Source organism: Aythya marila, assembly GCF_965140915.1.
Source record: "Aythya marila genome assembly, chromosome: 1".
NCBI lineage: Eukaryota > Metazoa > Chordata > Aves > Anseriformes > Anatidae > Aythya > Aythya marila.
The window spans coordinates 91,384,129-91,408,365 of record NC_139042.1 but is presented as its reverse complement, the minus strand read 5'-3'; the positions used below and the strand labels follow the sequence as shown (position 1 = coordinate 91,408,365).

Genomic DNA, 24,237 nt, shown 5'->3' with positions numbered 1-24,237 from the left:
AAAAACATAGCTTACCATTTCATTTTTGTGGCTTCCCACCTCTTAGGAACCTTTCCACGTCACTAACTTCACCAAGCTCACCAGCTGCTCCTTTTGTCTCTGCAAAAGAGTGAAACATGCTCTAATTTTTGTTGCCATAAGCATTTCTCTAGAAGGGAATAGGATATTTAGTAGTGCTTGGTTTTCTGTGGTTCATTCTTTTCTTCTTTCACTCTGTGTAGACAATACTAGGAATTTATTTTCACATGTAGGGTGGATATGAGTCATAAACCATGCAGTGACCTGCCCTGAGCTTTCAGCCCACTGTATAGGATTCTTGTTCTGTAGCCGGGGAGATCAAAGAAGATGGTGAAACCTAGTGGGTATCGTAATGATCAAGAGCACTAAATGCTGTACCTCAGACTCTATCAAATACGGCCCAAGCAGCATATCTACCAACAAAACGCAGTTGTACCCGATAAGCCTGTAGGGGAAATACTGATTAAAAGAACTTCTTCTTTGAGGAGGCTGTTAAATCAGGTACTTTCTCAAAGAAGGGGGAAAAAAAAAGGCAAGGAAGAAAAGGAGTGTCATTTTTGGCTTCCTCTCCCCATCTTCTCAGCACCTTGTAGTTTAAGGAATACGAATATCTGATTGATGTTTCCTCCCTAGTGTTTACTCCAGAGATAATATGGTGAAAGTAGTGGCTTGGCCAAGGTTCTTTTCCCTTTTCACTGAGTCAGCTCTGTGAGGGAATGGTGACAGAGCTGTTCTTGTGCCTGTTACTTCTGGTGAAATCTAGTGAATCTTCTAGTGGAAAGTGTCCATACCCAAGGCAGGAGGGTTGGAGTTAGATGATCTGCAAGGTCCCTTCCAACCCAAACCATTCTGTGACTATGAAGTGGTGCTTCCTGGGGTAAGCAAGATCCCAAATGCAACCCTGAGGGAACCCACTAGTCCCACAAAGGCTGAAATGTGTGTGATCATGCTCTAAAATCTAATCTCAAGAGCTGGATTTATGTGCTTCTCTCTCATTTGTCATGACAAAGCTCTGGTTTCATTTACCAGCTGTTTCCTGATACACAGCACAACCCATCTGGCACCTTCTTGTAGAGAGCTGAAGATGAGCATCAGCTGGGATTCCTTCCCTGGCCCTAGATCCTGAACTATGAAGGGCTGAGCTTGGGCTGTGACATTCTGATGGAAGTCTTATATTCTGGAAAGCTCAAGGCATCTCCCAGGCAGGTCAATACAACTCTTGTTGTATTGGCGGTTAGCTTAGAGTTAAGCTCAGTGTGCACAACTGATGTTTGAGAGCTGGCACAAGGCTGCTGGTGCACTGCTCCGTGGTGGTTTGAGAAGAGCAAGCAGGTGATGTGTATTGGCTGACACAACTGGTGCAGAGAAGGATTTTGTTCAGAAGTTTCACCATGAAACACTTGGCTGTATGACTTTTTCTTCAACGATTAAAAAAAATGTGCCTTGCATGCTTTTGATGGCCTTTTCCTGTGGTTGCCTCCATCTCCATTGTACTGGTTATTATTTCAAGCAAGGATATGCATTTATGCAAAGTGAGCTTATTCCATATGTGTTTCCTTCCTTTAGAAAATTAAACTGATACACTGATGGTATCCTCCCTCTCAGCTTTGTAAGGATGTTCTGTTCTACATAAGGCTGCCCAAAAAAATATGATCAGCAAACTTATCCTGTGCCCAGGACGAGAACAAGGTGATCATGCAGGGACCAGGGCTCCATGCCAATTTGCTGCTCTGCAGCAGCAAGGTCTCTTGCTGGGCTGAAGGAGGACAGCTGGGTGGCTGATGCTTTGCAGCTGTGCTCTGCAGTGGTCCTGCAGCTGTGCCCTTGCTCTCAGTTGGCAACAGGGTGTCCTTATGATATCTCTTATATAAAAGAGGGCAAAACTTAGTATATGTGGCCAGCTAGGAGGTCTGTGTAAAGGTATGGCAGCAGCAGACGGGAATGACCCTAAAGTCAGAGCCCCTGGAAGTGATGTAGTTTCACTAGAATTGATGTAGGCTTTTTTTATTTATTTTTATTTTTATTTTTTTTTTAATTAGCCCTTTTCTAACAGTTTTGATTCTGATTCAAGAGCCAAATGAAGACTGTTGTTCCAGCCAAGCCAGCTTGTTTTGCTTCACTGGCTTTGGCTGCTTTACTCACACAGAGTCCCCGTGGGGTTTCTGCTTCCCACAAATGTCTGTACAAAAGCCTTGGTTGAAAGAGAAGTGGGATCAGACCTGAAATACCAAACTACATTGGGCTTGCATGTGAATGTTGGTCTTTCTTTTCACCCACGTGCTTTTGTTACTTCCCTATTGAAGTTTAGGCTTGTGCATAAAGAAGGAGCAAGGAAGGTCTTGTTCTGTGTATCTGGCTTCTTGTCTCTAACTACAGGAATGTTTCAGACTGTTCCTGCTGAAGCACCTGACCCTTAATTTACCTCAATATACTGCTGTTTATTTGAAATAATATTTATTTCTGGATTGAGCTGAAGCTGCTTGAAATGGAAATGTCTATGCTGAACCTTCACCAGGATTGTTCTTGGTATGCTAAAGAGGAGATCCAGTCAGTGCAGTTCAGCTGGTGTAAGGTGTTTCAGTTACTGTATGGAGCAGCATCTGAAGTGATTAGTTTGTTTGCTCTTTCATATCTATTTGTTTTATTTTTAAGCACGGGCTTATATCAAATGGAGGTATAATAAACTAATATATATATATATTTGTTTTATGACTCTCTTTTCAGATTTAAGGCAATCCATTTACTATTTATTTTAATCTGACAAAGGAATTATTTAGGCATGTTTCTTTTGAGAGGCTAAAACAGTTAACTGAGTAAGACTTTTCAATGAAAAATAATTTCCAGGAGAATGAATACCTCTTTTTAACATCCTAACTTGCCTGAAGTAACTAAGGCATGTGAAGTGATTAAAGCATATGATTAAATTGCAAAACTTGGAACTTCTTGGCACCATCTTTGTCATGACGTAAACGTTAGATGGGTGTGAGGCCATTTACTGAACATGTTCTCTCAGCCTGCAATAAAATTAAATCAACCAAATAGGAAAATAAAATGTTCCATGTGCCCACAGACTAGTACGGCTTTGTCACAAAGAAAACTGATTCAAGCTGTTTTCCTCCACCAGGAGGAGGGGAAGGATACTCAGTGCTGCGGGGGGGGGGGGGGGGGGGGAGTAACATTTAAACTCCCTGTAAAATAAGGAAATTATATTTTGCAGGAGTGCTCTGTTAACCCTGGAAATAGCATTGCTGCAGTGTGTTAGGGATGCTCCTCTGTGAACAACTCTGCTAGTCAGGACAGCTGGGAGAGCAGGAGGGGAAAATGCCTTGGGTAGAAAATCTGTGCGTGAGTCAAGGGCCTGTGCTGTGTGCAGATGGCTTTCCTTTTCTCTATTGCCTCAAGTCTTTCCGTGGATTCTGTGGGCAGCTGTTTCATCAGAGACCAGCAGTGATGAGTGACACAGCTGGAGTGTGACCCACCTGTGATCGTACCATGGGGCAGCAGCTCTGGTGGCTGAGCAGTCAGGCTATGCTACCAAGAAAAAAAAAAAATAAAAGCAGCTGGCTTTGGCTGTGAAAGATCCTGCTGCAGAGAGTGGCCAGTTTGGGATCTAGAGCAGAAAGGATGTTTGACCTGGGAGGGAGGGCTGGCTGAGGAAGATGCTGGAACCCTTCCCACGCTGAGGAGGTACCTCTGCGGTGCTTGCTGGGTATGACACCAGTTTAAAAGCTTCTGTGGGCTATGTGGGTGCAACATTTGCATGTTATATTAAAGGGACCAGTCTGTTTGGCATCTTTTCCACTTGGTTCTTGAACACCTAGTGCTGGCTGAGTAGCACAGGTAATTCTGCTGGGCATGGAATAAATGGTGGTACAGGCTGGGGCGGGCGCCAGCTAGAGGAGATGCCAGCAGTTCTGGAATAGTTGGCCAAAAGCACTTAGCAGATGAATGGAAGCCACTCTGCCAAGAAGGAAATATCTCCTTATGCATCTGGCAAAGTTTTTGCAGCTTAGTCACTGATGGTTTCTTCTGGTTTTTATCCTATGTGCCTTTGGCTTTCAAAAATAAACCTATGCTAACTGGCTGCTGCTACTCATGGTTGGCGGGGGGGGGGCGGGGGGGGGGGGACGGGGGACATCATTCTCCCTGTCTTTGAGAAATCCTGAGAGCACGCTGAGCTGAGAAATGTCACCTTGCTGTTCCTCATACACACCCAGGCAATCTTCTGTCGCTTCTTTAAACGTTCTATCTATGTAACCATGCGGTCCTTTTACCTTTGCTAGTAGAAAGCTGATGAGTGAGTTTACGAGCAGAAATCGTGATCTGTCCTCTTGAATAAAGTTCTTGTGATGCAACAGCCTGTACTGAAACTGCGTGATTATTTCTGATCTTATCTGAAAGAAACCTATAAACAAAATGAGGCATCGTTTAGACAGCTGTCCGATAATTAGTCCAAGGAAAGAGTTCAGGGACATGATAGCGTGCATCAAAATATGACCATAGCTTTCTACTTTAAGGTGTTAGCTGTTGAAGTAAATTACCTTGATTTAGAAGTAATTTTCTAGGGATTTGTGAACAATGGCAAGTAGCATTTATGTGATTTACTGTTGGTGTAATTCACCCTCTCTGCTCGAGGCAGTGGGGGGAAAAAAGTGGCCTTTGCTACCTGGGGGAACGTCCTGACCTTCATGCTATAAAATGTGCTGTGGTGGCAGCCAAGTTCTGGAGGAAGATCTCGGTCTTCAGGTGCACCATAGGAAACTTTGTGCGCTTATAAGACTGAAGGCTGGCCTGGTTTTAAAGTTAGTTTGCTTTTGTAAGGTTTATGGCTGTTACAGCTATCCAAACTTGTCCTTATCTGCTTCTCTCTAAAGCATAGTGTACTCTGTCCCTGCTTCCTTTCTTTTCCCTGCCTGTGCCCCAGTCACGCCACCTATTTGCAGAGGTGGCACGTGGTGGGTGGGGAGCTGGCTTTGGGCTTGCCTACGTTTTCCTGTGCTGCTGGAATTTCTCATTGCCTGTTTTAACGATTATCGTGAGCAACAGTCAGGCTCTGGAGGCTGGAAGATTGTTGTCAATTTTATTATGTACTCTGAAATGTTATTCCTTCTCAGGCTTAAAGAATAAAAGAGTGACTGTGTATGATTCATTCCAAGTAGAGAGCTGTACCCCATACAGAACCTTACAGCAGAAGCTTCCATCTCTTCTTCCAACTTTGTATAAATAGTTATGGTGCACATATTTAAACATGTGTGTATATGTATGTCCATGTATACAAAATAAAATGTGGGGGGAAACAGGAGATAAAGTTTACATCTGATCTAAGTGTGCGGGATTGAAACTTTCAAACACATTACCAAAATTTTGAAAGAAAATAACAAAACTCTGGGTGTGCCTGGCCAAAAAAAGATCACTTACAAGTTAGCACACTTTGTCTGAGTATTCCAATTTCTAGACTTTAGTTTTAATTTCAGAATAATGTTTCTAATAGCTCTCAGACTAAAGTTGTTTGCGGCTTTGCAAAATGGGAAGGGTTCAGGTGACCCAGTGGGACTGATGCTAAATGTGGCATGTTTCATTTCAAGTTTCGGAAGGAAGGAAGCACGCTCCTGGTATGCAAGTCAGTAGATATCAACACTGATCAAATGATGCTACAGCTTTGCGGTTATTGGGGACTTTCAGGTTATGTTTGGCCTGACTGAATTCTCAGGGAATTAAGATCCATGTAATCCGTATTTCCAGCACTCATTTCTGGGGAATTTGGTGTCTGCCATCTGCTTGCTTCCCTGGGGTGAAGGTCAATCCAGGGACCAGAAGGATGTCTGTACAGGGATCTATGAGGCATTTTATATCACTGGCTGTGTGGTCCTGTATGTAGTTTTGCAAGGTAATTGTTGGTGACGTTTAGTAGTAGGCATGCATCCTGTTCTCTTAAAACCTGTTTTGTCCTTTATGTAACATAACTTTTGTGCTAGATTTAGCAATGAGTTTTGCAAGAGAACACCAGTGCTCTGCTGAATGGCAAGGCACCACCTTTCATTTGTCTTTTCCGGGCAAAGGCTCTTGACTTAGGGGGAGTCATTTCTGTGCTCCAGCCCCTGAAGAAGTGTTCCCAGCCCTGCCTGTCCCTGTTTTGCACACTGTAAGCCCCGCTGGGATTCTGAATGCTGCAGGTTTGAATCTGAAAGGTCAGGAAGCACAGCCTAAGCAGCATGTGGTGTGTCCCACCCTTTGCCTGGCCTTGTGCTCGCTGGGTGAGACTTAATCCCTGTGACTGGTGATGTGTGGTGGTCTCATGCCCTTTTATGAAACTTCTGAAGAGAAACCAAAAAGTTATTGTTCCTTTTTGTAATGCTTTTCTGACAGCTCCCCCCAAAGTTCCTCTTTCTCTCAATTCCTTTTTGCTCTTCTGAGAGTTTCCACTGCTCTTTATTTAACAGTTCCAACAAAATGATTTTCTCTTTTGATGAATAAATTATTCTTAGGAAGAATAAAGAACTGTTCTTCCAAGAGATTGCAGTTACTCAAGAGAGGCTGAGGTGTGTGGTTTTTTGTTTACTTTGTGTTTTTGAAAACCTTAGCTTTTAAGAGCTACATCAGAAGTGATGATGCATAGAGGTGAATGTTCCTTCAGCTGACTAAATATTGTGTATTTTTTCTTGTTTTGAAGACAGTTCCTGTCCAAATATCTTGTTCTAGTACTCTCTGGCTGATGTCTTATTTTACTTTTTTTTTTGTTTGTTTTTTTTAATTTACTTGAAAGATAGAGGTATTGTGGAATACAATGTCAACACAGAATAAGAATCTTAATTCTTTATTTTTGACTGTGTGACTCTTTTTTTTTTCTGTCATCTGCTTAAACTGACCCTTATAACAGTGGCATTGCCTGATTCGGGATCACTGTTCAATGACAAAACAGCTAAGGTGATGCTTAGATTCACCTATATGACAAGTCATGAAGTTATGAGTAAGATAACTGATGTCAATAAAACTATTAATTGGATTAATACAACATGGATTGATACTGGTATTTCCAGACTGGATGACATGAAGCTAGTTGTGAAAGTGAGACTTCCTTTTGAAGAAAGAGATGATCCAATTTGTATTAGTAGCACTGCTTAGGACCTGACAGCTCAAATTCTACGAAAGTAACTCTTACTGTTTTCAAGTTTTTGCTGGTCATAAGCTGAGGAGAAACATTTATAGGCTGTGTTGCGGTAGGAGAGAAGGAGGTGAAATCAGCTTATCTCCCTACCGTTCATATCAAGTACTTGATTGCTTTTTTTTTTTTTTTTTTGACAGTGTGCCAAATGATATGAATCCCTCCATATAGCTCCTCATAAAACAGAGTCAAGAAGATCCAAGATATATTGAAATATGGGGTTATTGCACACTGAGGGGGAGAGGCTGACAGGTATTTCTCCTCACTCTTCAATGTCTGCATCACAGTCTTCCCCTTCCACTGTAGTTTTGATTTGTTTTTACAAGACTTTGAGCAACCTGGATTAGAGGCTTTCCATGTGAAATATTTTTCTCATCAAAGGAGTGGTCATCTAATGTTGCTGTTAGTCCGTTACTTTTAGAAACATTCCTACTCTTAAGTATCTACATCAGGTTAAAAATTTCTGCAGTTTGCAGCTCCGTCGCTCAATGGGCTGAGCTCCATTTTTTCTGCATCTATACTGAAAAACTCAGAATTGTTTGAACTCATCCTTTCTAAGTAAGCCCCTGTAGATGGTTGGGGATGCCTCACTACATGCACATGCACAGAGCTGGTGCAGGCTTCTTGGAAAAGCAGGTGGAGGAGAGTGCTGCTGCTGGACATCAGGGACAGGACAAAGCAGGGCAAGCATCCTGTAAACAGATGGGAAGCAGGGCACTGCCTTTTGTTACTGAGGGACAGCCACTGCTGGAGGAGCAGCTGCTTCCCAGCCAGTCACCAGCCCCCTGGACCAGTGGGGTTCTTGGTGATTTAAGCAAGATCACGTTTTGGACAGCTTGAGGCGCAGGCACTGATGCAGGCGTATAGTCTGACCTCAGCACTCTGCCTAGCCTACGACATGTCTCATCAGTCCTTAATTTCTTCCGTTGCTTACCAGCTGATAAGTCTCTTACAGCTCATGAATGCAATTCATTTTATCTTTGTTTTCCATCTCCTCTGCATGGCATTGTGACAGAGTGCAACTGAAGAGCCATAAAACTTAGAGAGGATGTAACCTGACAAGAGCCAAGTTGCCAAAGAACAATATTGAACTTCTTATACTGTAAAGCACTATTGCAAAAAAGCTTTTTTTTAAACAGTCAACATTTAGTGTATTAATTTCATAGATATCTGTGGTGCTAGCCTTAGCTATGTCTTGCTCAATACATTATATATTTACGAGTTTTTTTTCCCTCTTCTTTAGTCAGCAATTATCTTTCACACCAAGACAGGATTATAAAACCCCCTCAGTAAATGTCATCAGTCCCAAGAAGGAAAGAGGAAAAATCCCTCACTTTTAACTTTCAAATTCATATAGTGGATAAAGCCTGGTCACAGGGCATAGGGAGAAAGGGAAATTCTGAGGGACTTTCCTAGGAAGCAGAAGGGAAACTATTTCAGGCTCGAGAGTCTGCTTTGTGCTAATGGTCTAGTCAATAGAATGTCTTTAATCTTTGTTTGATGTCTTGTCTAGGAGGAAGTGCAACACTTAGCTCCAGAGAATTTCCAGTCTCCTAAACTACTTTCCAATTTGGTACAGTGAGAGCTGGGAAAATCCTGCCCTTTAAGTGCTTATATTTGTTGGCAGCTGTTGCCAGCAACAGGCACAGGGTTTAAGAAGGCTACAAGTTGGTTTCCTGAAGTGAGTTCTCTCTCCTCTTGGCAGTTTTTAATTCATGTGTTGGAGAAACCACCTTTCTTCAAGACATGATGATATTAGTTTATATATACGTGTGTGTATAAATATATATACACACACACACACAATTCCACACAGATACAGTAGGTAACTTTTTCTGTCAGACCTCTTACTAGACAGTGGATCACCTTCCTGAATTGTGAGCCTACCATACACTAGATCCAGTTTCTAATCGGTGAGAGGAGGAAGAAAGTTGTAGAACAGAAGTTCAGAAGATAGCGAAACTTCAAAAATCTTTGCAGCAAAACTGTGAGCATCAGAGGTAAAAGAGACTAATTGGAAACTATTGCATCCACACATTAGGCATGGAAGCATAGGAAATGGTGCTTCTGAAAAATGAAATCTCAGAACACCACGGGAGGAGAAAAAGAAACTGAGGTTAGCTAAGGTCATTGTAACACTTCGTGGCCCTTCTCAAGAACGTGGCGTTAACTTGCAACTGAACTGGCAAAGCTCAGTGCTGGGCACCTCTTGGAGGGTTTGAGAACCCAGAGAGTGAACTCAATGATAGTGGTCTCAGAAGGGGTCTTCTGAGCAGTGGGAACGACCTGAATCGCATCCTGGATTACTTTCCTGAACTGCAAAGTACAACTTGAATAGTTGCTTCTAAGTTTGTTCAATATCATAATTTTTTTTTATAGTCCCAGAACAAATTTCAGGATCAATCAAAGGTGTTAATTAACTCAGTGATATCAGAGTCACTGAACCCAGGGGAGCTCATATTGGCCTGAGCTGTTGCCTTCAAGAACGTTGCTCTGTTAAAGCAACAGAGAAAGTGTGTGGGTTTTATTTGTTGACTTTATTTTATTTCTTAATTGTTGGCAATAGACCTGCAGCTGCAATTTATTTGAAAACTGTTTTGGGGAGGTAGAAACTGTTTATAGAACAGATTTCCCTTAGAGTACTCTACACCAAGTACCCAGTACCACCTTCATCTTAAGAAAGTATCTTGGATATTCCTGCATGTTCTGGTGACAACTTTTCTTACACAAAGTGTAACAGGTAAGTGCAGTGAAAGCAAATAACTTAAAACAAAAACAAAACTATTCTCTTTTCTAGGAGATTCTCCACCTTCTACATAGTTGCACAGTGAAATACACAAAGCACTTGTAGAGTGTAAACTTTGTTCTAATGAAAACATTAAGTTCTAGTGATTCAAGGACTCTTGAACCAACAACAAAAACTAAGTTGACAGTTGCAAAATATTGCAGGCTTTAAAAAAACAAAACAACAACAACAAAAAAAACCAACAGCATTACCTACCCTGCCCCTGTTGTGACAGTATTTATGAATATTTTACTTTCAGTCAAAGCAGAAATGTACACAGCCTTTTGAACCAAGTTTTTTTTGGTATCAAAGCTGAATGTTTCTAGTTAAATGGTTCTGGTACAAATGTAAGGATATTGATGTCTGATTAACTTCTGTCCATCAGAGAGAAATAAAAATAAGGTTTCAAACAAGAGACCTTAAAAATACCTGTGAACACTTTGTGCTTGTTTTGCTAAGCTGTAATTTTTCCAAGTGAAGAACAATCCCATAATGAATTAATGGGCATCTCAACATTATTCTACGTTGTATATTGTATGTTCTTCCCAAGTTATTTTGCCCAGATGTTGGAGAGGAATGTGGACTACTGGCTTGAGAACTGAGGTAGATGTATATTATATATATATATATATATATATATATATATATATGTATATATGTGTCTGAAAGAAATATCCTTAACAGTCAGTTTATGTGACTAGGGAAAAGGTGCAATGGGGTCATAAGCACTTCGTGCAAGCCATATACTCTGGAATTTTTTCTCAATCTTTTTAAAGCTTTCAGACTTTGTTAATGTTTGGTTCAGATCTAGTTCAGCCAAATCCTTTTACAATCTAAAACCAGCATCTCTCAAGTATTGTAAACATCGTCAGATATTGTCTCATTCCTGTCCTCAAAGTCCTTTTGTCAGTCATCAATGTAATAGTATTACAGTCCCCCCCCTCTCCCCACCCTAAATCCCTAATCATGACCACACAAGAAGGTGCTGGGTTCTTTCCTAAGAAGCAAGGTTGGGGTTTGGAAGGAAAGAGGAGCTCCTTCCTTTCAAAGCACATTGAAAGACCATTTATATTTCTTTCCTGCAGATATTTTTATTCAGATCCTTGATACAGGAAGGAAGTGGCATCCTCCTCCTTCTCTAATAACAGCACTCTTTTCTTCCGATGGCCATGTGTGGGTACAACCAACTTTCAGAAGTTGCCTGGTCTCTTCTATAAGAAGATGTGGGAAACCTACTGAAAGTGGTTTCACTTTCATAAGCGATGTGTATGTCCTGATGTATGCGTGTGCCTGTTTTCTTCTTTCTGTGGTGGCTCAGTGTTCTGACATTCCTACGAAAGACTGTGCAGGACTTCAGCAGAGTTCCTGAGTTCCTTGTGAGTGATTTTTAGGTGAGGGCTGTACCTTGTCTGGAGTGCTGCTTTTCTAGAATTGAGAGAGAACTGTTCTCGAATATATGTTTTTTGTTTGTTTTCAAATAAAACAATAATGCAAAACCACGGGGGGGGGGGGGGGGGGGGCGGGGGGAGGAAGACTGCTTTGCAGTGGAAGGGTCTCTTCCTCTGGGGAAAACAGATGAGCAGAGTAGGATAGAAGTCATAGTCTCTTGTGTCATCATGTTTTCTACTGCAACACCTGTGACTTCATTTCCCTATTGCAAATCAGCACTGGCAATACTGTAAGCCCTGATATTCACAGGGCACAATTGTCCTACCAGCTTCCCTGCCCTACAACTCCCTACCCCCAACTTTAATTTTCTGCTCCATGGAACACCTTGCTGTTGGCTTATGCAGTAACTGATAACAGGTTAGATTCATGTACTCCTAAACAGTGACCTTAACAAACAGCCCTATGACATTTAAGGCAGTGAGATATCAGGCTTCAGGCTTTTGGGCCCAAACTCTGTCAGATCCAGTTTCCGTTTTGAAGCAGTAACTTTTGCTGTGCTTTGGAGAAGTAATGCCTCAGACAAGTTTGGAGCCGTTACAAGCCAACAGAAACCAGCATCCCAAGCTCTGAAGAAACCACCACTCAACTGCTGGACTTGCCTTCATGGTTTCTTTTCTTCCCCAGTAGCATGGAGTTGATTGAACTGCCAGAGATAGTGGTATAGTTTAGCTTTGGACTTGTCTATGGACTACAAAGGATGCTGGGGAGGAGGGTAAAGAATTAGAAGGGTACTTTCCTTGATTGCATAAGGAAAAACATACCAAGGTTGAGAAAATAAGTTATGAACTATTCATTGCATCTTCAAACCATTAGCTGGTACTGATCTTTCTGGATTGTGAGAGCAGAAGAGACTAAAAAATAAGTCAGTCTTTGAACTTACTAATTAGAAGATGAGAATCCAATGTGCAAATTAATTACAGGGCTTATATCCCCAATATAGGTTTGCAACTGAAAGTTGCTCCTAAGTAAGGGTAGAGATATTTTTAAAGCAGTCTTCAGTTTACTCTTCTATGATAATATAGCTCAGTGATAATGGAGCTCTTTTAGCAAATTGTTTCATTTTCTCAAAAGGAACTTACTTCAGTTGTGGTGATATAACCCTTTCACCAGTTACCGTGTTTAATACTACAGAGCATAACACTTGTCATCTGAAAGTAAGCCACAGCTGAAAGCAACGAGATGGTGTCAAATATATGAACGCTACCCAGATGTCTTGTCTGCTACCATCAGATGCTATTACAACACAACTGGGTTATCTTGAGTGATGTGGTGGAGAGCAATTTAGATGTGGCTCTGGACCCAAACAAAGTGCCTTAGCAATGAGTAACAGGATTAACTTCATACAACTGTGCAATAAAGGCAGCCCGTTGGCCAGGTAGCCAGGCTTGACCTATGCTGTAGAGCAGTGCACAGGTAGCTGCTGTAGGGTCTCTCTTTCATCCACCAAACTTAACTCTTCACAGCGTCAGAGATACTGAACAGAACTATCCTGTGTTTTTGCAGTTTTAAATGTGAGGTTAAGTAGTAACTTGTAAAGAAAGAGGCAGTTGGTGCAAACCCACAAGCTTTCATACTGTGAAAGACCAGCCTGGCCTCTCTGTGGTTCTGCACTTTCATTGTGGGAAACCCCCTGTGAAAGTTTAGGTAAAGTTAAACTTAAAGTATGTTTCCAACCAGCCCCATACTGGAATCGGAGGGTATAAACAACACATCCCAAACAAGGCCTGCAATCTTATGCATTAGCACTGACCTACATTCTGATCTCTAGACCTCACCTTTCATCACTGAAGAGGTAAATTCTGTGATTATATTATCAACCTCAGCAGACAAGAATTACAGATACAGACAAATATCTTTGCAATCAATTAATTGATCTAAAGCATAATAATCTCAAATCTTGTAGGAATATATATATATTTGTAACAGGGCTCTTAATGAGCCCCCAGTTCTGCAAACAGCAGTATCTGAAGCTGCGGCATTTAGCTTCATTAACATTGGTGAGAAGTCTTAACAGTGCTCTAGCTGAAGCATCCCTTGTGTGGCATCCCTGCCTCCCACCACACACACATCTCCTTTGAATGCCTACTCTTTCCCTTCCACTGGCTACCACCCTGTGAAATACTTTCTGGTGGTGTTTCACAGCAGGTTTCCCCCTCACCCCTAGGATGATCCAGGCCCAGTAGATTCTTTTGCAGGGGCTAAACAGGCTGTAACTCCCCTGGGTGGTGATGTAGAAGCTCTGGGTAGCCAGAGGAGCAGGTTTGGTGCCTACAGAAGCATAACAAAGATACAAGCTCTTCTGTACGGTATCAGGTGCCAGTGGCATGTCTGTTTTGGCACCCTTCAAGCTCTAGCCTGGAGTTGTGCACAAGCAATGAGGCTTTGCATCACCCAGATAATAACTATGCTTTGGAAATCCAGGAATGTGTGGGTTGGAGCATTACAGTTGTTACGAGGTCTGCGCCACAGATTCTGGAAACATTATTAAGTATATGTAACCCAAAACTGAGCAGGTAGCTATGATTTTGTAGTTTGAGGGCCAGCCTTCTCAAGTGTTTCTCTGCATGTGTATCCCAAAGCCATGACTTTAAAAACAAAACAACAGTGGACACCCCTGGTATTTCTTAAAGGTTGTGCATGCTCAGGATTTTCTGACAGTCTCTGCCTCAGTGTTCTCATGAGGTGAATGTTGTGTCCAAATCAGATGACTGAAATGTAAATATTTTGTTTATATTTACAATATATGTGCTGAGGACGGCAACCATCAATGAACAGCCGTGCTTTCTGTAAGTGAGAGCAAAACAAGTAAAATACTGGTCAAAAGGATGACTCTTGTTCTTCTAAGAGATTGTCTTGGTTGTCTTCAGGTTTCTCTAAAAGCTTCTGCTACTCTTGTGAAAAGGACTAAATTCCTTTATTTGCTCCTTGCAAAAGATTTATTTATTTAAAATCATAGGCCAAATAATAACAGTGTTTATCTACATGCTGAAACCAGAATCTAGAGGCAGGCCCATAGCTGGGTAGGGTCTCTGACACCTTGTAGTAAGCTGTGAATACTTTGATATGATTGAAGGCTTGTCCAGTCTTGTACATCTCAAAGTACTTGTGAGTGTTTTGGGGTTACAGTCAAATCCTCCTAAAATACAGTGCTATTCAATGTACAGCTGCTACTGCTAGGGTAAACAACTGCTTTTCTGTTTTGTCATCAGATTTTAGGACAGTAGACCCTTCTAGGGAGATGTCTAACAAAGCTGTAGCCAAGAGTAATTTTGTTATTTTAAAATATTACTTGGCTTAATAGCGACAGATGTAGCAACTAAATGAGTCTCCCTACTTCTGCTGGGAAAAGAGATGCTTCCTGAAACACTCATTTGCCACAGCTGGGCTTCCTGAGCAAATGACCTATCCTGCCATTTGCTGCTTCACAAAAATCCATTGTATGGAGGTGGCCAAAACCAAAGTTCTGGGTATTCCTGGCAATGTAAGGCATGAAATAACTCCTAGACATAACTGAACTTGTAGTCAGAAGTTCACAGAAAATGATTTGAAAAGAAGTTCCATTTGTATTTGCTTCCTAGTAAAAAGCTGAAGCATTCAGCAAGAACTTGAGTTGATTAGTCTCTGATGAGAAGAATGTGGAAACTGCCTACTGCTTACCCAAGGTGTGGTCTTTAATTTAATCTGGGAAAGTGGGGAGAAGAGTGTTTAATAGGTTGCACAGTGAGTCCTACTACATGCCTAACTCTCACAGGAACGGGGATGTGAGGTCTTTGATATGAAAGTACAAAGTTGTGATTGATTAGATATGACATTGTACTCAGTTTACTGGCAACTGCTATCCATCTAAAGGACTGGTTATGTTGCTAGCAAATAAAATACTTTGTTCAGATCTTTAGAGCTCTTTAAAATAGCACTAGATGTTACGGCTGCCCTTTTTGTATACACAAATGTTTGTGATATGTGACAATGTCTCGGAACAAGCACTTCATCCCCCTTGTTAATGTGTTTGTTAAGAGCAAAGTAGCAGTTGTTAGGTCTGATCAGTACTGTGCCCTCTGCTTTAACTAGTAACTGTTAAACAAAGTGCAAGGTTATGAGATTAAACAGGAAAAATCATTCATAGAAAGCAAAGTATGTAAACTTCAGATGCCCTAGTTTTGAAGCACTTCCTCTGAGCACTCATGGGTATCTTTGGATGCGAGTGGGCTGATCTCATGCCTGCAGTTCAAAGCCCTTGCACCCCTGTCCCACCAGATGGGATCTGAAGAGGCTTATTATTTATGTATCTTACAATACCCCAGATTTTGAGGATCTCAGAGCTGACCTTGACATATCTGGGACTGTTTATGTAGAGGACTGAACTAAGTGCTATATGTTGGTCCTTTGTAACCCTTCATTCAAGCTGTAAACAGTCATTTGGGAGATGAAGTTGAGGAGGCAGCTGGAAGAGGATTGTGGACTCTTTAAAGCAGCTCTAAAGTAGAAGCCAGAGCTTATAGGAACTGAGGAAACACCGTTTCTAGCAGTAGTTCAGGGCAGGCAAAATGTGTGAGTACAACCTTGCAGACTTATAGCTTTCCTGACTATCCACCTGGGATGAAATACTTGTCCTGGCCTAAATGGGGTAAGTCACAAGGTGCCTCTGAACTGCACCTTTCTGGTAGTGAGCTGCGGGTGGATTCAGCCATGGCTTGCGTTACCTCAGCTGGGCCCTTGGAGTTGCTCTCCTCCTAAAATCTCCTGTACCACAAACTACATGGAGGGTTGGAGCTGAAGTAGCACTATAACATCCAATGGAGATGACCCTTGACAGACAGAATTTCTGGTTTATGCCTCTTTCAATGCGGAAGAGGAATAAGGAGAAGGGAAACAAAATGATAAAACTGAAATCGAGCCTACCCTAACTTAAATCCTTCTCTCCCCTCTGAAGTGTGGAAGGGACCTGTAGCTGGGGTGAGGTACGCACTGCCAGCCAGTGTGAGCCAGCCAAGTTGCGTGTCACTTTTGCATCTGAATCCAGAAGTTCAACTTCATCTGTGAAACCACTGTTCAGAAGATACCTGTAAATTCACATGGTGGTTTCATACCATGACTGTCATCAAACTTGCGGCTGTACTGAGGTCATCAAAGGGTGAAATGAATTGTGTAGAGGCTGAGTGGAGGATAGTCTTTGAGGACAAAAGTGTGTTTCCCATGAGGAAATTGGTTTCCTCAGACTGATGGGCCATACAACCCTCTAGCATTTTAATTAGGTGTTTTTGCTCTTGATTTGAGAACATTAGGACTTCATCTAGGGTGTGGCACAACCAGATCCTAGTGCCATAAAATGACTGTGTACTCAGCAAGGCATTGCTGCGCTCTTTGGACTTAGCAGACCCTAACTGTGGGCCCAAGAGTTTCTATAGTTAGATCTCCCCGGAATATGCTTACTGGGTGGATGGTTCTAGTATAAATTAATTTACTCTTTGCTGCTTCCATTCTTAGTGAGGAGGGAAGAAACATGGGATAAGGCAGTACAATTAGTCCTGCAGTAAGGGGACCTACATGAGTTTTAATCACTGATTAAATGTTGACCTCTCACTCTCTAGCTTGGCCCACCTATTTCACAGACTGTTTTGCAGGGGAACCTTTTTCAGGGAAACTTTCTAGCTTTAAAATTATTGGTTTTGCCTCTCCCAGTGGAGGAATTGGGAAAATAAGAGATGCACGACAATATGGGTACCCCCAGGGAGCTTTCATCCTTGTCCTCTTAATTGCATGTTGTTGCAGTCTGTCCTGTAAGGAAAGGGTCTTTCCTCATCTCAAGGGAAGGAAAAAACAAACAAACAATCTATGGAAAAGAATATAAATTTTGCTATAGGAGCCAGTAGCAGCTCTAACAGCTTCTACTCTATAGATTACAACACAAAGAGGCTTCTAATTCCTTCTGGGTCATGTCTTTATGACACTGTCTTTTAAAATCTCTTGGAAATACAACTCCAATGTACTTGCTGTGGGATGTGCAGATGTCTGAGCCAGTGTTTGTCATTGCTGTGCATTTTGGTAACAGATCAGTGTGTGGCAGCACATTGTTAGTGTGTGTGTGTGTGTGTGTTCAGACTGTGCCAAACACTGAGCTGCCCCGGGCAGCTGGCTGCACACTGCTAACTAGCTGTAATCATGTCAGCTGCAAGGAAAACTTAGCTTCCAGCCCAGGTAGATGGAAACATTAATATGTGTGGCTGAGAGGAGTGCATGGGAGTGAAATAGCCAGAGGTTTGCCCTTGCTCTGGGTATGTGGTAGAGCTGGAAGAGCAGCGACACTCCCTGTCACCATCTCCTCTCACCTCTGGGATTTCACAAATGCTTCTGGGCATCTTTGCCCTGCCTACCCTAAACGTGTGTATCTGGCAGGGGATGCGGGGAGAGGAAATGTGAAGGTTAGGCAAATTCCTTCATCGTGGCTAGTTAAGAGAGATGCCCTTCCCTTGATAATGAAGTGCATTGATGTTATAGGAAAATGTCACTGCTTGGGAAGGAAGAGTTCACAGTAACTGCAAGATATGTATGTTCTGGGTGCAGCTCAATGTTTGCATTGTCTGTCTGCTGTAACAGGGAAGGAAATGACAGTGCCAACTCTGGCAAAGTTGAGTAGTAAAAACATGCTGGTTCTGCTGATCAAGACAATAGTCAATTTGCATGCTCTGATTTCCTACAGACCCTGAATATCTAGTCTTTAAAGAGAACAAACTTAGTTCAACCTGGGCTGATTCAGCAAGGGAGATCTGGGGAGTTCTGGATGCTCTTCCATTTCCTGAGGTCAAAATAATATAATCCTCTCTTCTCAGATATGATGGCAAGAATCAGCTTGGCTCTAGTTCTAATAACATGAGCCATGTCTAAGCCATGGTTACAACTGACGCTATTCTGGCAAGGCTGCTGAGAAAGGAGCTGAAAGCAAGTTTGCTGCTACAGAAAACCGTTGGTTCGTAATTTAAGCACATGGCAATACATAACACAGGAAACTCAGATGTTAGGAAATGACATCTGGGAAGCCAGAGGTGAAGAGATTATACTGCTCCTTCAAACACAGTTGAGTAATAGATTTGGACTTTGAAACTAAAAAACTCTATTCATAAACTGGGGTGGGGCAATCAAGCAAACAACTGTCTCCTGAATCTCACTATGCCTAGTTCTTTAACAGTTTTGCAGGGAAATGGGAAGTGAAACAAAATAATACAGAAAAGTGAAACGTTATATATGTACAAGGAGGCATGGGAGGAAAAAATCTTCATGCAAATTGAAGCTGTAGAAATAATTTAAAGTTTTAAAAAATATAGTATCCTCTAGTTGAAGTAACTTACTAGTGTTCTGCATCCTCCCCTCCGTTCATAAAAGCTGACACTTTCAACTACACCAGGCAAAAGTGAATTACAGCAGTCCCTTCACTCTTCATTTATAAAACAGAAGGGGATCTGGAGTGGAACTATGTTAAACTGCAGTGACTGACATGAAAATACTTGAAATACATCCTTGCAAATGACATGAAGTCAAGTTGCTATTTAGATCTGCATTTACAAGTTTTGATGTTAGCTCTTAAGGCCTCTAGATCTGCATAGGTGACTTCCCCCTAATATCTGCTAGGAGATGGACATTGTGACAGTGGCTGAACTGAAGCAGCACCTGCTGCTAAAGCTCTCATTAAGATGTAGTTAGAGAAGCTGCAGTAGGTTGAGCTTTTCTGGTGTATATGTGGGAATGTTTTGCTGTGGTTGCTTCAAAAGCAAAAACAAAGAGTGGTAACCCACAGACGGGAATAAAAAAACCCTATGGCTTTTAGAGGGTTAGTTCTGGGATGTTAGGAAATCCTAACTGAAATTAGAGTGCGGTCACATCCCTTGTAAGGAGTTGCATAACTTAACACGCGTGAAACCAAATCAAGTCTTCCATGCCTGGAGCTTGTCTAGCCTGGAGTCCTTGAGCTACCTATGTATGCATGTATTGTTCTTAAATTGCTTGTGCTGGAGAAAGGCAGGTTTGTTCTGAGCAATTTGTGCTCCTGGGGATTGAAAGGCACACTGACACTTCTGCAGTTTAAGGCTTATAGGTGTTCATACTAAATCTGTTTCAAATTGTGATTTTTTTTTTCTCTGCCTTCCTTTCTTTCTCACTCATTCGGCATCCTGAAACAGATAATGACTCAGGGATACATACTTCCTTCCTTCAGTCTTACTAGGGCACTTGCTTGAAGACCATGTCCTACTACCAGCAATTTTATTACATTTGATTAGTAACTAGCATAGGAACTGACTGATAGAAAAGTCTGGTGGTTGGAATTAAGAGAGTTTAGAAAGAAGCAGAGGCAGAGAAAATCGAGTGAAAGGAATATGAGAAAACAACCAAATCTGGAGTTAGCTTCAGCCATAAAATAGGACTCACTTCAGTGATGCTGCAGTTATGATTAAGATGCACCTGAAGATGCAGAGCTACTTTACTAGATATAGAGAGATTAGGGGTAGACATGAGTTGAAATCATCAAAGTCTCCAAGGATCAGATTGCTCTGAAAAAATCTGACTGCGTGTACCTCTGCATCATATACTTATATCATAGAATCATTAAGGTTGGAAAAGACCTCCAAGATCTTCTGGTCCAACCATCCCCCTACCACCAATGCCACCTGCTAAACCATGTCCCTAAGCACCAAGTCCAACCTTTCCTTGAACACCCCTAGGGATGGTGATGCCACCACTTCCCTGGGCAACTGCGCTGGGTCTGTCTGGAATGGAGTCACCTTTCCCTGCATTCGTAGCTAGAACAGCACTGGTATCACTCCAGTGTTGTGTCTATTGCTGCACAATACTGGCACTGCACCAGGACTCCCTCTAAGCCCCCAAGAGCCAGCAGGCTGGGGGTGGGCAAGTGATGGGGAGGGGACATCACCAGGGCAGCTGACCTAAACCAACCAAAGGGATATTCCATACCATGTGGGGTCACACAGCAATACAAAGGGGGGCTGTCATGGGGAAGGGGTCTGTCCTCCCAAACAACCCTTATGCATTTTGAGGCCTTCCTTCCCAGGACGTGGCCAAACATCACTCGTTGATGGGAAGTAGAGAATGACTTTTTTTTTTTCCCTTTCTCTCTGTGCTTCTGCATGGCCTTTTGTTTTTGTTTGTTCTTCCCTTTCCCTTTAATTAAATCATACTGATCTCAAACCTTGAGCTGTTTGTGTCGTATTTGCTCCCCCTTCCTCTTTGAGAGAGTGGCTGTGGTGGAACTTGGCTGATCACCTGAGTAAAACCACCACAGCAACCCCTTCCAATGCCTGACCCCTCTTTCTGAGAAGAAGTGTCTCCTAATTTACAACCTGAATCTCCCATGGTGCAACCTCAGGCCATTCCCTCTAGTCCTATCACTAGTTATCTGTGAGAAGAGGCTGACCCCAGCTCCCCACAACTTCATTTCAGGCAGTTGTAGAGAGCAATGAGGTTTCCCCTGAGCCGCCTCTTCTCCAGACTAAACAACCTCAGCCGCTTGTGTGTCAGGCCCTTCACCAGCTCTGTAGCCCTTCTCTGGACACGCTCCAGGGCCTCGATGTCATTCTTGTACTGTGGGGCCCAAAACTGAACGCAGTACTCAAGGTACGGCCTCACCAGAGCAGAGTACAGGGGCACAATCATCTCCCTGCTCCTGCTGGCAACACTATTCCTGATACAAGCCAGGATGCCATTGGCCTCCTTGGCCACCTGGGCACACTGCCAGCTCATGTTCAGGCAAGCATTGACCAACACTCCCCAGGTGATTTTCCTCTGCACAGCTTTTGAGCCACTCTGCCCCAAGGCACATGCTTCAGAAAACGGTTGATGATCAATGAGATATTTCACTGACGAGGTATTCGTTAAATGAGTGAATATATTTAGTGGACTGAATAAGAAAAGTACCTCATTGTTCAGTGGATAATTTCTATTTTTTCCCCTCCTCCCCTTGTTTCTCTCACCTGTTAAAGGAAAGATCTCTCTGCTGATATATGACTGCAGCGTCCCAGCTGTCTGAATTGGACTGCCACCTTCTATGTATGTGTAGGAGTGTTTGGCCCCTGCAGGGAGAGCTGGCTCTATGGGCTCCTCTTGCTGAGCGGGAGGAGAAGGCTGTAAAACATTTCAGAAGAGGAATGAGATTGTGGGTGAGAGGCAGAAACAATTTTGACCTTTTCAAAGGATTCTTAAATACCAACTGGCATAGGAGTCTTCCTTAAAATTGCTAATACTTCCTCCCCCCAGCTTCACTGAAGCTTTGGATATTGGTGGTTCAGAAACAGTGGGTACTGTTGCAGTCTTGGTGAACTGGAGAAAGCAAAGATTTTCTGCTGCTTCCTTCTTGTCTCAAACAAGCAAGGGTTTGGAAATCAAGAGTCGAGGAACAAAGAGGAGGCAGGAATCAAAAGAGGAAACTTATGGCAGGGAAGGGAAATTAGTGGGAGAGAAAATAAAATCATGTTATTCTAACTGAGTTGAATTTTAGACAACAGAAAAGCTGTATGCTGTAGAAACCTTCTACAACGGGAAAAAGCCAACAAGCATCCTAAAGAGTTGGCTGTGCTGGTGTGTACGGTTGTTGGTGTTTGTAGTGGTTGCCTTTTTTTAAAAAAAAAAATTATATTTTTATTATTTCCCCCCAGTCATCTCTGGCTGTTTTCTTTTTCTTCCTGTAGGAGTAAAACGTTCTTCTCCTCCCCTTCCCCCCAACCTCTCTGTAGTGGCTTCTCTGGCAGATGAAGCATCAAGAAGAAGGTAGCTTCCACTAGATCAGTATTATACATCCATGTGACTTTAATTTAGGGCCTTCATAATTGGAAACAGCATGTTGGAGGCTTTCCCGTTCTCTGCGTTATACAGCTGAATATTCTGGTGGTCTTGTTTGCATTACAACAATGGAGCTTTAAGATAAAACACTCCCACCACCTCTTCTCACCTTTTACAAATAGCTCATTAGTTTCTGCAGAGGAAAAATCTGTGCTGATCTTTGCCTTTACATAACTTACAGTTTTATTATCCAGTTAAACTCAAAACAATAGCAAGCTTTTCGACTTGGTGCAGATTAAAATCTGTCATTGTGTGGTTTCACTGTGCCCTCAGGATTCAGTTTCAGTCAACTGGTGAAATACTTCTGTCAATTTAGTCCTCACAAGAAGAAAATTATCTGTCATGAGCTGGTTCTTAAGGGGCCTGAATTCCATGTTCACACAGGAAAAATTTGGCTTCATGACTTTACTTGCTTTGCATTTTTTCCGTGTGTGTCTTCTACCTTCTTCTCTCCCTGCATTACCTTGGGGAGTACAGTTTCTTCTGGAGAAGGAACAAGTTATCAGGAGTAGAAATAGATTTTAATGGGGAAAAAGATGTTTAAAATGCCCTCCCGTATGGCTGCGATGTGCACCTGTGGTTTTTTATTATTATTCATTTAATCTAATAAAGCTTTCATCAAAGCTCAACTGCAACAAGTTCTGAAACCTGCCCGTACTGTAGTATCTTATATTTTTCCAAAGCCTATAAATGCTTGTCACAAAAAATATAATCTCTTATGACCTGGGCAAATCCTTTATCTAGTAGTGGCTTGCCCACTTTCTTGTCCTCTTGCTCTCATATGTGATTTCTTCACCAGCTGCAAACAGAGACCTTATGCTGCATATTTGTGTGGCATTGACTTTATGCTTGTGTGTGTGCACCTCGGTGTAATGGGACTCCTTTCACTCCTTACATGAAGCTATTTAGGTTCTATTACACGCTGTCAGCGTGTAAACAATGACTATTCAGAACCTGAAAAGTTACATGAGATTTCATTTTTGGTGTGACTAATATGCTGAAACTTTTGCCTGAGCCTTTTCTCTTTCTTGGCTCACGTTTTGAGGTGGTGTATGTGTTCATTTTCTGAACTTTACTAAACTGAAATTCAGCATTCAGTCTCTTCTGCTGGTATGCCACTTCAATGAGTAAAGAACACCAAAAGACAAAGAATGCCATTAAAAGCAAAACTGCACTCCATGCCTAAATTAGTTCAAGATCTTTTTGGAGTGTTAGGTGAAAGCTATGAAAGCTGCCTTTTGTTTTTCCAGTAGCGTTATGCTCACTTTTCATCACTGCAGTCTGTAAGTGCACCCTGACCGGCTAAAGGGAATGGAACTGCAGAGCAGGAAAGTTTAAACTAGGAGCCTTTCAATCTATATCCTTCCTTTCCTGCAAGCTGCCATTTACGGGGGGATGGGGGAGCAAAAAAAAAGCCACCACCAAGAACAACAGGCAATTGTCTTTTCCTCTTTTCCCACACCCACATTATCTGAAGCAATTGTAAAAGTCATGAGCCAAAAAGACAGTCAAAATACTGAAGTTTTAGCACTTTCTAATACAAGACAGAAAACTTGATGTCTTACCTATGAAGAATTTCAACAAATTCAGGCAGGATATCGAGAAAGTACAGTCTATTGCTCCGAGGAGCCTCTGCTTTAAATGAGGAAGTGCTGAAGTGAGGCAGGATATGAAGCAATGACTCAGATATCTAAGGCTGTATTTCTTGACTAGCTGAGGAGCAAAAGGAATTACTGAGGGCACTCACTATGGTATGCCCCAGATGACGTAAAACTTGCTAGCTACCACTTTACCCATAGTAAAAGCTCAAGAGCATTGTTTTACATTTTGTCTTTTCCTCGCTTACCTCAAGCCTTGTACTCCCCAGAAGAAGAAAACATTCCTGAAGATCATAAACTTAAAGATACTACACAGACATAGGGTCCGTAAAATATGACATGGATCTCAAATGTAGTGATTTATCTTCTGAAGGTCAACCTGC

General features: G+C 42.1%; 1 gene segment (V, D, J or C); it reads right to left on the bottom strand.

Annotated features, from left to right (window-relative positions):
- The window catches only part of LOC309876870 (T cell receptor beta variable 2-like), a 34,622-nt gene extending 10,692 nt beyond the window's left edge, over window positions 1-23,930 (bottom strand). Inside the window, exons 1-3 of the V gene segment in view lie at window positions 23,822-23,930; window positions 21,392-21,542; window positions 16-99 (exon numbers count right to left, since the gene is read on the bottom strand).
- Window positions 23,931-24,237: the final 307 nt, after the last annotated feature.